Source organism: Notamacropus eugenii, chromosome 6 (genome assembly GCF_028372415.1).
Source record: "Notamacropus eugenii isolate mMacEug1 chromosome 6, mMacEug1.pri_v2, whole genome shotgun sequence".
NCBI lineage: Eukaryota > Metazoa > Chordata > Mammalia > Diprotodontia > Macropodidae > Notamacropus > Notamacropus eugenii.
Window position 1 is genome coordinate 307738875 of NC_092877.1, and position 14767 is coordinate 307753641.

At 37.0% G+C, this 14767-nt stretch overlaps 1 long non-coding RNA gene across 1 annotated transcript; it reads right to left on the minus strand.

Moving 5' to 3' along the window:
• Positions 1 to 221: 221 nt before the first annotated feature.
• Positions 222 to 14767, minus strand: LOC140509694 (uncharacterized). The gene is made up of 4 exons (XR_011968883.1): positions 14557 to 14767; positions 6842 to 6923; positions 1810 to 1943; positions 222 to 832 (listed from the first exon to the last, which is right to left on the minus strand). It is a non-coding gene; the product is annotated as an uncharacterized lncRNA (long non-coding RNA).

Genomic DNA, 14767 nt, shown 5'->3' on the forward strand with positions numbered 1-14767 from the left:
TACTAGTTGGACTAGATGGTCTCTGAGATCCCTTCCAACAATTCCATGATTATTTTTTGGAGACAATCAGGCAGAAACTGTTTAATCATATGTATGTCATGCACATTTAAATGATTTTTTTTTTTTTGCTCACAAGACTTGTTTTATTTCATTTACATTTACCTCTGCTTTCATTAAAGGTAATGAATTGTATTGATTGAAATGTAAGAAGAAAACTGGTAGACTTTTGTAAGTTTATTTTTTCTATAGCAGATCACATCTTTACAAAGAGATTTATAGGAAATATCTAAATGTTTATTGTTTACTGATTAAACATCATTAATTTCTCTTAGCAGAGGAATATATCCATAAAGGCCCTCCATACAGAGTGTCTCTCACATATATTTTTTTTAAAAAATAGAAGATTCTATGGCAGATGTGAGTGGGAAGTTAACTTAGTTCTGTGAGTTGCTAGGTATAAATATCAGGTGACACAAAAAAGATGGTGTATGCTCATCTTTAGTATTCACCAGCACTATGGGGGATGTCTTATGGGAAGTCCAAACAACAAAAAGTGGTTCCTGTTGATTTCAAGGTTCTTTTAAAATGCAAATGCATATGTACAAACAAATTATAGATAGGCTAAATAGGACATCATTGACAGAGAGAAAGCAGTGCAATTTAGAGGGGTTGGGACAGGCTTCCTGCAGAAGATGGGATTTTAGTTGGGACTTGAAAGAAGCTAGTGAAGCTAGAAGGTGAAGGATAAAAGGGGGTATATTTGAAACCCACTGAGTTAGTTCTTCAGTACATCTATCTTAGATAGGTACCACCAATGAACTGTGAACTAGACCTAGAGGAAAGAAAGAAAAGCATTCATTAAGTATATACTATAGGCCAGGTGCCATTCTAGGCACAGCAGTTATAAATACTAGAAAAGGAAAGACAACCCGTGCCCTTAAAGATCTGACATTTTAATGGGATTGGAGGTGGGGTTGGTGGGTGACAGTGTACAAAAGGAAAATGAAAAGTGGGAAGGGGGAGTGGGTAGGAAATGAAGTTACTTGGACAGGGGCATGTTTTTGAAGTCAGGAAGTGAGGAGCAGGGCTGGGAAGGGAATGAAGGCTAATTAGGAGCTCTCAACAAAATGAAGACCCTAGGAGGAATTACCGAGGGAGAGGGGGTAGGCCCTGCAGGCGTATATTGAGAAGGCCACAAGGATGATTAGAGATCTCAGGAGCTGAGGGAAGTTCGAGGATAAGATGGCAACAGAACCATGTTTTTCAAGTCAGGAAGTCAGGAGCAAGGCTGGGAGGAGAATGTTGGACAATAAAATGAGAAACAGACTGGGTTACATTTGTTAATTATATAATGTTTTCAGTGATCTCATGCTATGCTCTGCAGAAAAGCTCACATTTTCTTTTAGCACCAATATCCTCTCAGTGATGGTATATGTCTTTGAATCATGGACCCCTACAAATGCTGAGGAATCAGAATTTCAAGTAGTGCAAAGGTCTATGGGAAAACATGGCAGGTATAAGTAGGTTATATCACAAAGTGACTTTAATTACATGATGTTATTAAATAATTTGTAATATATAGTTGGGACTGGTGGGTAGCTATTTGTTAAGTACTCAATTCAGTAAACATTGATTAGGGACTGCTAGGAGCCAGCTCAGTGTTAGGCACTGGAAATACAGAAACAAAAACGCAGCAATTCATTTCCTCAGGGAGCTTACTTTATCCTGGGGATGGGGAGAAGGGAAAACAGGTACACAGATGCCAATGATGTACAAAATACTACAAAGGAACATTAGAGGAAATAATACCTGGAAACATGAATAGCTGGGAAGAAAAAGAAAGTACTTGTGTAGGAAATGGTACTTGAGCTGTGTCTTGAAGGAACCTAGTCATTACACAGGCAGAAGTAAGAACATAGGACATTCCAGAGGCAGGATACCACCTGTGCAAAGACATATGGTTGGGAGATGAAATGTCATGTGAAAATATGATAGGATAAATAACGGAAAGAGCTGGTATTGATTTGTGTGCAATCTAGTTTAGGTTAGTTCTTCCCCTAAAATCCAAGGGAGCTGTCCAGCTTGATTGGTCTAGAAGTCTCTGGTTCAATGTCCATTTCCCCTGGAATATAGTTTTCTAGGGGCTACTTAATTATATGCATAAAAAGGCACATCCACCTGGAGTCAGACCTCTTCCAACTTGGTGCTTATCTCAAGGTCCACCATGTTACCACCCTCTGCCCTGAGTATCAGGCACATTTCTGTATGGAGGCAAAGGGGCCACAGCTACCAAAGCTAAGTGCCATATTATGCTCTGTCTAAGTAAGACTCCTTGTGTTAATTGCTGAATAATATACACATGTCTCATTTCATTCTACTCTTAGACCTAAACTACCAGGGGACTGGCCTGAATCAGGTCCATTCTACAACAGTAAATATATCTAGATTACAGTTTGATTGTGCCAAGGTAAGTTGGAAGAGAATAGAAGGAGGGAGAGAGATAAGTGGGAATTAGATTGTGGAAGGCCTTAGTTAGTCTGAGTCAGTCCGACTATTTTGTATTTTATCCTAGAGGCAAGAGAGAACCAGAGCTTGTTTTAGGAAGGTAAATTGTGGGACATTCTGTGGGGATTTGGGACTAGGGAATAAAATAGCTATTTAACCAAGTGGTATTCTGTGGCCTTGAGCACCAGAAAATCTTTAGCATACTGCAGGGCAGAGTGGGAATACAGAAAGCACTGCAGGGTGGTATTTTTTGTTTTGAAAATCAGAATCTCCCACAATAGAAGTGCATTCTTTACTCTGCTCAGAGAGGTTTTTTTTATATGCATCAGTAATGTACTAGCATAGGTGATTGCCCTGATGAGATGTCGTGCTGTACCACTTCCCATGAAGATTATGAGGCTTAGGGGGCAATTTAATCTATATTCATTTGGTATGTATACACACATATGCATATATACACACATACATATACACATATACATCCATCCACACACATACACATGTATGCATACATTCACACATACATTTTGTATGTTTATACATGTGAGCCAGCCTCAGATACATGAAGACTTGGGTTCAAGTCCTATCCCTCACATATCTCACAAGTATTGGCTGTGTGACCCTGAGTAAGTAACTTAACTTGTCAGTGCCCCAGGTAACTCTTTAAGAGTCAAGTCATAGAACAGTTGCTAATCTGCTTTATTAAAAGAACTTTCTTTTCTTGGATCCCTCTGTACAGATGAAATCACAGGTTCAGATAAGAAAAGAAATATGTATATATGCATGTATATGTATATGTGTATACATCTTTAGTTTCCTAGAATGAATTCTGCCATTTTATTTTTCCATTGTGTTTTAAATGGAATATTTTAACATAAGTTGGTATTTCCTGTCTTTCAAGGCTTATCTCAGTCACTCTAGGTAAAATATATAGTCTTATAGGGACAATCCCACACTTCTGATTATATCAGCTCCAAATTTATATTGAAGGGAGAAAGAAAAAAAATTTGCTTTATATCCATTTGACACAGAATCAAGTACTGCCCACCCCCTCATACCAAAAATTCATTATATAGCAAAAGAGCAATTAAATACAAGTGTAGGGTCTGATGAAGGGTTGGAGTTGTAGGAAGCAGTTTAACCAGTAGGAATTGTGAGGCCTCCAGCATAGCTGCAGGCCTTAAATCCCCTGGGGCAGTAATGGTCTCTGGAGATGCTGATGCCTTCAGGGGCTCCTTCTGCTGGATTAGAAAAATCTTTACCGAGATGGACAGAGGTGAATTCCTCAGGTTAGAAGGCTGTGTAACTGTTTCAGCTGAGCTGTGAGATTTTAATCTCTTTCCCCCTGAGACTTTTTGTTGGCCAATCAAACTGTTCTCTCAGCACACTATGTTGTCTAATGATATGCATGTGCTGGAGCAGAATTTGCTGTCCAATTTACAAAGCAGAGTTGTCTTCAGCCCCAGGCAGATCCCTGGCTGCTGTGCGTTTCTCACTAAGTTCAACCAATGGCCTGCCTCCACAAGCTGTACACTCTGTACAGCAGCTGCAACTCGTTATCAGCTTTGTCCAGAATAACAAACAAAGAAAACACATTTTGCAAGGGTTTTCTCCCACCCCTCTGTAGAGTGTCAGAGGAAATTTAGAAATCATTGAAATGCTGATTGATTAGCTGTGTTGACTTAGAGGAGTCCAAGGCCACCTAAGCACTGTTAACCCTTGAAAAACAGCAAATTCTTAGGCTTGTCCCTCAGGTCAATATTTCTGTGGTGTGAAAATATACAAGTATCTTCATTAGGGAATACCATTTTAGAGAGATGACCTCATAGTCTAGAAAATGCAGGAATGTTTGCTTGCATTTATCACTGTTTGCATTAAAATTGCATTATATATGATGGTATTTTTCATTTTTTAACTACTTAAATAAAAAGAGAACTTGTATTTGACAAATATTGATTCACCACATTGATCTGACATAAAATGTATGGGGCAGACAGAACCGTAATTATGAATTGTGTAAAATCATAGGATCATAGCTCTAGAGGAGAAGGGACCACAAGGATCATCTAATCCAATCTTTTTATAGATGAGGGAGTTGAGGCCTAGGGAGGTTAAGCAATTTGCCCACCCTCACAAAGTGCATAGCAATCAAAGGCAGAATTTTAACCCAGATCCTCCGCCTCAAGAGCCAATATTCTTTCCACTCTACTAGTATCTGGGGCAAAACCAATTAGAGGCAGGTCATATCAGTGCAGCATAGGATAGGAGAATGCTGCTGAGACCAGTCCCACAAGAGGTGGGAAAATAGTCCTTGTGCAAAGTAGGGGGTGAGTCAGGGTATAGTCAGGAGGGGGTGAAGGTGCAGCCCTGCTTGCATAATGTGGCACACAAGCCAATTCAGGGCTTCCAGGGGAGGTGCTAAGATAGTGGTTGCCAGAGAGAGAACACTCATTCACCATGGAGTATTGGACCTACTAGATGTTGGTAGCCCAGAGCACAGATCTATTCATCCTAGGTTAGTTCTGTCTCTCAGGACAGAATAACTTTGGGAAGCTACCCTACTACCATACTGAAACTCTTGAGAGAAGTATATATCTCTATTCCATGGGTCAAATGATACATAGCTCCCTGACCTTAATCATTTCTTGGTGTTTTTTGATGAGGCTGTCAACCCAGAGTATCCATTTGTGCAATGTTTAATTTTCTTAGGGTTTCTTTGGCACTCTGAGGGGCTCAAAATTCTTGACAGATTAGTATTATCTATTTCATTAATCCTTACATATCCCTATGAATTAGATAGTATAAGAGTTTGCCCACTTTTTCACAAATCTAGGGCACATGGAGGTTAATTGACTTGGCCAAAGACAGTAAGAGGCTGGGATGGAGCCAGGAATTCAGTCCACATCTCCTCACTCCACTCTCAAGTCCTGTTCGCTTGTCCACAGCTAAAGGGAATTCCAAACTGAATAAAATGAAGTTATTAGAAGAGTAATAGTGGAAAAATTATTTTTGAAGTGCTTTTGAAAGGTTCTGGCAGAATCCTTACCATGTCTGATACAGTAGGCCTCATAGCCAAGTATCTGTCTTTTTTGTGCACCTTGATTTTTCACAATTTATTTAGGAAAAAAGACACCTAGAAAAGTTAAGTGACTTATCCAGAGTGACACAATGAATTCATGTCAAAGCTGAGACTGGGACTCCATACTTTGATTTGTAGTAGACTTCTGGGAGTATGCAGCTACTCTCTCCATCATCATTATAAAAGTGACCTAATCAATTGACTGGCCAGAAAAAAAGTTAACAGTAAAGATGCATGGGGAAGATACAATACTACCTGGAACTCTTCAGAAGAAAAATATTACATAATTCAATTGTACTCTCATGTAAATAATTATTATTTGTTTTATTTTTGCTAGATAATAATAGGTTATTAAAATATTAATGATATAATGGATAGAGAGGTAGCATTGGAATCAGGAAGAGCTGGGCCCAAGTCTTGTTTCTGTCACATATTGGTTGTGTTGCTATAGATGAGTTAACTCTCAGTGTCCCCAGAAAACTCTTTAAGAATGCATGTCAACTAAAGTAGGTGCCGATCTGCATCGGTAGAAGAAGGCACTTTACCAGTACTTTCCTAAACTAATGAAATCACAGGTATACCTCCCAACCCCATTTAAAAAATGTTTAAATTTTTTCTCCCATAATAAATGAACATTGTTTATGAGTATAGTTAGAGACTGAAATCAAAAGCTTACAGGAATTGAAAGTTTGGAAGCTAACTCCTGAACAACTCCAGATAAAATTTATTAACTGAATCTGGTTTAGTTTGGCAGTATTGTGTGCTTCAATGAAAGTAAGGTACATTTTACATATTTATCAGTTTGAATTGGTCTTGTGAAATCCTGTAGTGAGGTGGAAATAGTGTGGGACTGGGAATTGGGAAACCTTGCCTTTTTTCCCAGAGTTGCACATTAGCTGTGTGACCTTGGTCAAAATCCCTTACCTCTCTGAACCTTGGTTTCCTCACCTGGAAAATGATGCTGTAGGCGTACATGATCTCTAAGGTCCCATCTAACTTACACATTTTTAAATTCATCTCTGATTTTGGAATTTATTGAGCTTTTCTTATTGGTTCAAGAAAGAAGTTTTTTATTTGTGAAACTTTTGTGATTTAGCTAAATAACTGGTAAATGTAATAATTCCCCCTCCACCCCCAATAATCTTTGTCAGCTGATATAGGAAAGCCTCTAATCTTATTGGTATTAGAATATGACCTGTTGCTTGGACTTTGAAGCCTTTTCTTTTCTTCTGCTCGAGATAAGGAAAAGTGTCTTACGTTAAGTCTGGAAGAAACACGGAATCCAGTTTCCAGGTAGTGGAGTTGTTATTTTTCCAGACATAGTCCAGGGTATTCCAGCCTGAAGGAAAGAGTAATCTCCTTAAAAAACGACTTGGCTAACTTGGGACTTGACATGGCAATCCTGTTTCCAGCCAAACTGTGTATAAGCTTTTACAGTCAAAAGTCTATTTGCTTTGATTCTGATGTGCCCCATCTCTTTTTAGCTGCTCCCATGCAAGATTTGGAAAAGAAGGAACGGTGGTGAGCGGAGTAATTCATTGGCTTCTGACAATGAGTTTTTGAGAAATTTTATTATTCCTGATTGATAGTGCCTTATAACTTTAATATCATTTGGGTATGAGCCTTTACTTTTCTCTTACTGCTGTAGTGGGGATTTTTTGTAGTGTTGATGAGAAGAAATAGAAATTATATATTATCTAGCAGAAGTTATGTATTAGAGTCTGTATCTGTTTGTAAATTGGCTTATTTTAGATTTTATTTATGAAATTTAGCATTTTGTTACATATAACCACTATAAAAAATGTTTTGTATTTATCTTCATTTTCAAGTTGCGTTGTTATCGTGAGTTAGTCCCTCTCTGTGTATTTTTGTTTAGAATTTTGATCTGTAGACAAATAATGGAGGGGAAATGAAGGATGACATTGGTATGGTTTATATATAGTTTCTATGGATTATAAGAAATGTATATTCATCATTTCCTTGGTTAACTTGATCAGTATAAACAACTGAGAGGGTTAATTCAGATATCAAAATCAACTTTTTGCTTGAATTGTCTGGCTCTGAATTCTACCTTTCTTTGTGATTCTCTCCTAGTCAGAAGGAAGTTATCTGTGCTAGGGGATGGCTTGGGCTATTTGGGTCAACTCCTTTGGGGGTATGGAAGAAAATAACATTACAGATGTACATTTGTAAATGACTTTCATATAGATTATCTCGTTTTATCTTGAGAGATGTTCTAAAGAAGGCTACTTTGGCAATAAAGCCATATTTCAATGGTCTTAGGTTCCTTATACTTCATTTCCATCTCTAAATTAGGATATTTAATGTAATGTTTTTGAAATAGTTTCAATATAATTTGCAAAAAATGAAGAATTGATTTTCCATTTGGGCCTAAAATAAATGACATATGGGATGTTAGTGGTTTAGTAGATAGAGTGTGGAAGACGTGAGTTCAGATCCAGCCTTAGTTGTTTACTAGTTAACCCTGGGTGAGTTACTTAACTTCTATTTGTTTCAGTTTCCTCATCTGTAAAATGAAGTTAATAATATCACTAATCTCACAGGGCTATTGTAAGAATCAGATGGAATATCTATAAAGTGTTTAGCACAGTGCCTGGAATGTGATAAGCATTATATAAATTTTAGTTATTACTATTATCATTAAAATGTTTTTTGTATGCTGTTTCACTGAAGGCTTATAGCAATTCTATGAGGTAGGTAGAACAGATATTTATTATCCCCATTTTATAGATTAGGATAGTGGAGAACAGAAGGATTAAGTGATTTGCCCAAGGTGAGAGTTAAAAAGTGGCAGAGCTGATAGAATGAATTTTTTTGTCTTTTTCCTGTACACCACAGCTGCTTTCCAAAGTGGGAAAGAAGCTCCTACTATTGTCCTCATCTTTCTGATGGGGACAATCTGGTATTGCAAACAAAAATAACTCAAGATTACAGAGGAGATCAATAGTGAGGCTAGGATTTCAGCTCTCCTGCATCCTAGCCTGGTGCTTTCTCCAGTAGAATGTAACTCTATTAGAGTAAATTTAATCCAAATGATATATTCTGAAATGGCTGGGTGTATTATATACCACCTCCCAAAGGAGGAGCCCCGTTGAGCTCTAGATTTATCATCCTGTGATCTTCTAAATGAACACGAGGTAATGATTTAAATATTGATTCAAATTAACTTTTTTAATTAAGTAATTTGGTATTTTCAAAGTTTATCACTAATCCTATACTATGATGTAGTATATATAATGAATGGAGTATATATAATGAATATAGTATATATAATGAATGTAATGAATATGTAGTATATATAATGAATATCTATAGATCTCTCCTTCTCCAAAATATTCCTGAGCATATTGCTTAAGTTTGCTTGCCCTCACTTTCCTTAGACATAAACAATGAGGAGAGTAGAACTAGGCAGCCCCTTCAGCTCTGTGATTTTATAATCCCCCAATCCCTGTAGACTGTAAATGGCAAAGATGGAGTCAGATTCCTCTTTCTTCCTTTAGGAAAGGTGTCTCAAATGCATAATATTGCAAGTTGGAAGAGATTTGGATAATTTAATCCAATTCCCTCATTTTTTAAATGTGTAACCTGAGGCCCTGCGAGGACCCTGCTAGTGAGAAGTAGAGGTGGAGCTAGTACCTGGGTCTTTACATTTTCGATCTGTGCCTTTCTACATACACCATGCTATAAGGAAGAGAAACGAAACAACTCTTCCTGTAATCTTTCTTTCTGCAATTAACATGGGGTCATAGAATACTGGAGGTGGAAGGCACCTTAGAGCTTCCTTAAAAACAGGCTTTTAGGCTAGTATCTTTTCTCATAATGCTTTTAAAGTGCCCTTGTTATAGCTATGAGCTGCAGAAAAGTTCCCATAAGGACAATATGTGCTTGCATTCAGGGACAGCTTTGCCCTTGCCCAAACTGAAAAACCCAGTGCTTGTAGTGAGTCAGGGTAAAACTGGATGGCATCTCACTTCTTTCCATCCAGGAAGGCCTGAAATGACTTTCTTACCTAAGCCATGCCACTCCCTTATTTCACTGATCAAATCAGTATTATAAACCATGCCACTTCCTTCTCTCCTGTTGCTTAAAGCCTTGTTTCTGCTGTACTTCAGGATTTTTGTGGGCCTGTGATATAATTATAGCGAAATCCTCAGAGAGAATCTCTTTATGGATTTTCTCATTTCTCCTTTCTCTTGCTCCACAGATATTATTACTATTATTATTTGATAGGTTAAGGAATTATGTCAGGTTAAGTAACTTGTCGAGTAACACGGTAAACTTGTGAGCAAGAAAAATTGTCAAATAAAATCCATATAAAAATAGCATAACTATGACAAGCAATGGAATCTATGAAAGTACCTAGTTGGCTAAATATTATGTGACCCACCTGGGGCAATTTTTTTAAGGTTGGCATATTTGTCTGCTTGAAATAATTGCTTATTCAGTCCACTCCCTTTTTTATGTGGTCATAATCTTTTTTTCATACAATATGTCCTGTTCTTAATGTTTCTGTAGTTCCTGACTTGCCCATCTTCACAGTTTATTTCCTGGGTCATTTACCTAAGTCAGGAAAGTTAAGAGAGTGACAAATGAAACAATCATCGTCCCACCTAATCCATGTCAACATGAGGTTGAAAGAATGTTGCCTATTTCAGTATTTTTCTTTTTTAAAAAATGTATTTCTATAATTTTAGAAAAATGGCAGTCATCCCATGAACATTAATAAATTGATTGCTGTATTATTCAGATTATTGCACATGTATTTCAAATATGTAGCAATTCAAAATTATGAAAGGTCTGCCATATATTGTAAGTATGTATAAAATCATGCAAAATACTTGGAACATCAGCAGTCTTATGGAAGTAATAATTACACTAAATTGAGTAAGGATAATTTTTTTTAAACTAGCAAGCTTACACTTGACAAATTATTTCAATTCTGGGTATTCATTGGATTGTGAAAATCATCAGGGTAAGGATAAAACTGGTGCTTTTCATGATGTCATATTATTCTTTGATTCTCATGTTAAGGAAAAAATGAGTTCAGCACCAGAATTTGCTTATAGGGAAGTCAGATGTAATGGCTTTGCAATATTCTTATTGATCTAAGCCAAAGTCCTAAACTTCTCATTTTTTAAATTAAATATTCCTGTTTTCTAATTTTTGAAAAGTTAATTTCTACTTTATTTCAAAACTAATTTTTCCTGAGTTTAATTTTTTTCAAAATAATTACATTCTGTCAAGCATCCTTAAAAATCTATCAAATGGGAAAGACTGAATTGTTTTCATATTGGTTCAAAAGAAAGCTACCTCTGAATGCTGTATACACTTCCAATCCCTTAAAATGAGATCACTCTGGATGATGGGGAGTGGAGGTGGGGGTGGGGAGGAAAACGTGGGGAGAAAGAAAAAAATCCATTGATTAGAAGTTACGCTCAGGTTTTATTCAAGCCACATGTGGAGAAAAGTGAAGCACCTATATTTGAACAATATAATGCTGTTCTCATTTTAGGGATGTAGAGATTGAAGGAGGACTTGATAAAGTCACTAAGTGAGGCAGTTTTTAGGCCAAGAATAGGAATGCAGGAGTTTTGCCTCTAAATATGCTAACCTGAAGCGTAAGATAAGTTTTCCCAAAATTTTGACACAGTTTGTAGCTTAATTATATCACAAGTCATAGATATAGAGCTGGGAACTTAGAGGTCATTAAATACAACCCCTTCATTTTACTGATAAGTAAAGCCATGAGAGTCACGCCTTTAGTTAGTGCCACAGGCATTATTCAAACACATGTTTTTGGACTCTGAGTCCAGCATACTATTCCTGTAACACTGAGCTGCCTACCTGTAACTAGGAATGAAGAAGAGAAGGCTAGTGTGGAGTCTGTATGTAGGTTTAAAAGTTTTACATAGATTTAAAAGTTTTATTTGATTAATTAGTCAGTTGAAAAATGGGGTATCTGCCACATGGTTTGCACTGTGCTAGGAGTTACAGTATACAAAAGAAATCTCAGACGTCAGGCTTAACCATGTAAAGCTTGCTCTCTAGGCAAGGAAAGGCTTGAAAAATGTAGGGGAAGAGGAAATATTATAAATAGCATTGTGTACTATAAAGGAGTTGGTGGAAAGATCACTGGGCTCCTGGTATCAAAGAAGGAGGGAATGCTAGAAGATAGATAAGGAGAGAGTATTCATAGAAGCTGTGAAATTTCTCATTAAATTTGTATGTGGATCTATGTTAGCTAAATATCTCACTGTTTTTGGCATCTATTCCTCATGATTGTCCATTATCATCTCCATTTTATACATGTAAAAACTTAAGTGCACAAAGATTGAGGGATCTGTGTAAAAACAGCCAAGTAGGGCCATATTAAACCATAAGCAGACTTTAGGTCACGTGAGGACTCTTTATTACCCCTCTCCATTCTTCTGTCTCCATTTTATCCTGTCATTTGATTTAGTGTACTCCTTTTATGCCTATGTAGAATCCCTGGGGGAATCACTGAGACCCACATGAAAAGGAAGCAACTGGAAGGAAATAGGTGGGGGAGGATCAGTAAAGTGGTTGGGTGTCCCAGCAAACGCTGAGGCTTTGAAAGTAGTGATGGTGAAGGGAGTGACAAAAAAGCCTTTCTATTGCTCGGGCCTCTCCCATCTGGCAGGATTCTTCTGTGTAGTTACTTCCCCCAGCATTAGATGGTGAAACAGGAAAGCAAGAATGACCGTTTATAAACCCTGAGCTCTTAGGCTGCTGCTCTGGAGCTCAACTTGCCTCTCCAGTGTGTTGGCTTTTGATAATTTATACCAGAAACTTAATGTTTCTCCAAATATTTTAATATAAATACCATTAAGGAAAACAAAAACTTTTTTTTTTAAAGAAAAGGCATCTGGTCTTCATTGAAATTGATTCTGGCTTCTGAGGAGAGTGTTAGCAGGAAAGGCAATTTAAAAAAAAATGAACCATTTAAGATCTTTAGTTTACCTCATTAGAAATGGTTTCCCTATGTTTTAGATCAGTGTTTATGACCTCCACTGCAATATTTCAGTTTGCCTTTAAATATGATCAGGGTTAGTATTGGAAAGCCTGTATACAACAGTAGACATTTTCATTTATCCTAATCTTGGAATTTAAAAGGACATCGTTATACAGTACTGTGGAAGATAGTTCCTTTCCTTGCAATGTAATCCGAATGAGCACAATACTGGGAGGCTGTTGGGGCTCTTATTTGATTTACATTTGAGAGAAATAATTCTGTTTTCATTTTGTCTCTCACAATTACTACCTTCAGGTTAATTCTTAGGTGAAGATTCATACACACACATACATAGGTGTAACAAATATACATATATGTATAGATAGATAATTTATGTTAGACATATATACAGAATTTTTGTGTATGTGCAGTATAGAAATTCCTTTTACCAATACAAATAAACAATTCATCTTTAGTATAAAGAATTACATGAGGCACTGTGACAGGAAATGTCTCGCCCATATTTATCCACTTAGTATGTGTTGGAGACATGGTTTCGACCTAGGTCTTAATGACTTCAAGGTTGACCTTTCGTCCATTCTTCCATGCTGCCTTTTGAAGGTAAGACTGTGTGATGAACAGAGGACTCATTAAATTTTAGTATCTATGTATTCCTCTTAAAAGCATTTTCCTTCTCAATGATGTGAAAACAGAAAAGAACAAAGTCTCTGAAGGCAAACCTTTTTTTTTTTTTTGCTTAAGATTTGTTTAAAAATCAAAGTTCACTTCACTGATTGTGGTATTTCTGCGTATTTGGAAATCAGTTCTTCTAGGGCAGCAGGATTATTTTAAAGTACAGTGTTCACAATAGTCACAATGCAGATCATTGAAAACCATGAATCTTTATTTTTAATAAATGGAGGCTATGATTTAGTGAACTCTTGTTGAGTAGGAAAAGTAAGGTGATGAATAGAGAGGTTATTAAATATCACTGGAAAACTGAACACTTCTTTAGGCATGAGACTTTCTTTGAAAGAGCCTTTTATAATCCTAGGAATGTAGTTATCACCTGGAATAGGGAGAGGGATCCTTCAGACCTGGAAGTCCTATTTTTTCCCATGCATTATAAATCACCACAGTGCCTATAGTGACATAATATTTCCTCTAGGACGCTGCATAGTTTTATTTCCCTAACTGTGTTACATTTGCAGTGTAGCCTTTCATTTTAAGACACTTTCAATGTCTGCTAAAATTGAATTTTTATTCCCAGTCTGCCAACTTTTAAAAATTAAGTTTTTAGATCACAGCAGGGCTTTTCAGCCTTCAATTGTTTGTTCAGTCACTAGCTTTCATTTAAGTTTTTAAAAAGTTCAAGAAAATATTTTCTGAATCTTAACTGAAATAATCAGTTCCCCAATTACAAGCTGGGTCAACAAACATCATTCCTCCCTTCCCTCCCCCCAATCCCTGTCATCTCAGGATGACCTTTATTGAGTCAAATACAGTAAGAATATGAAACAAAGTGCAATAGACAGATGATACCATGAGAAAGAACTTAATTCCTCAACACACCTAAGTGTGCTAGCACTTAGAAGCCATGGTGGTTCCTACTACCCATTATCCTTAATTTCACAGTCCCGGACTAACAAAATATAAGCTGGCTTTATTTCCTTTTTCTTCTTTCCCTGCAATATGTCAGATTTCTTTTGAAATCATAAGCCTCTGAAATAAACAAATTTAAATGCATCCTTGCCTTGCATTAATTTAGACTCTAAGTTTCCTGGGCTCCTGGAGTTCTAGTTTTGCTTACCCTTCCTCAGGATAGACGTCTATAAACCTGGATGAACGGTGAGCTATGTGGTCCATTCATCGGAATTTATAATCTAAATGAATTTAAAAACAATACACAGTGACTATGCTTTTAAAAGAGTTTTAAGATGGAAGCCAGATGGACCATTAGAATAGAAGATGGGCTGACCTACTGTGCGATAGAGGACCACGGCAGAAATCAGATGCGTTATGTCAAGCATTGTCATAAAACTGGGTGGAGGAGTCCTGGTTGACGTTAAACATTTTTCCAAAGATGTCATCTCCATGTAACCTGCTGCCCTTTATCCTCCTACCATAGGCATCTTCAAAGAGCATTTCTTACACAACCTGCGAACATGCTGTATTTAATTTAGAGAGAT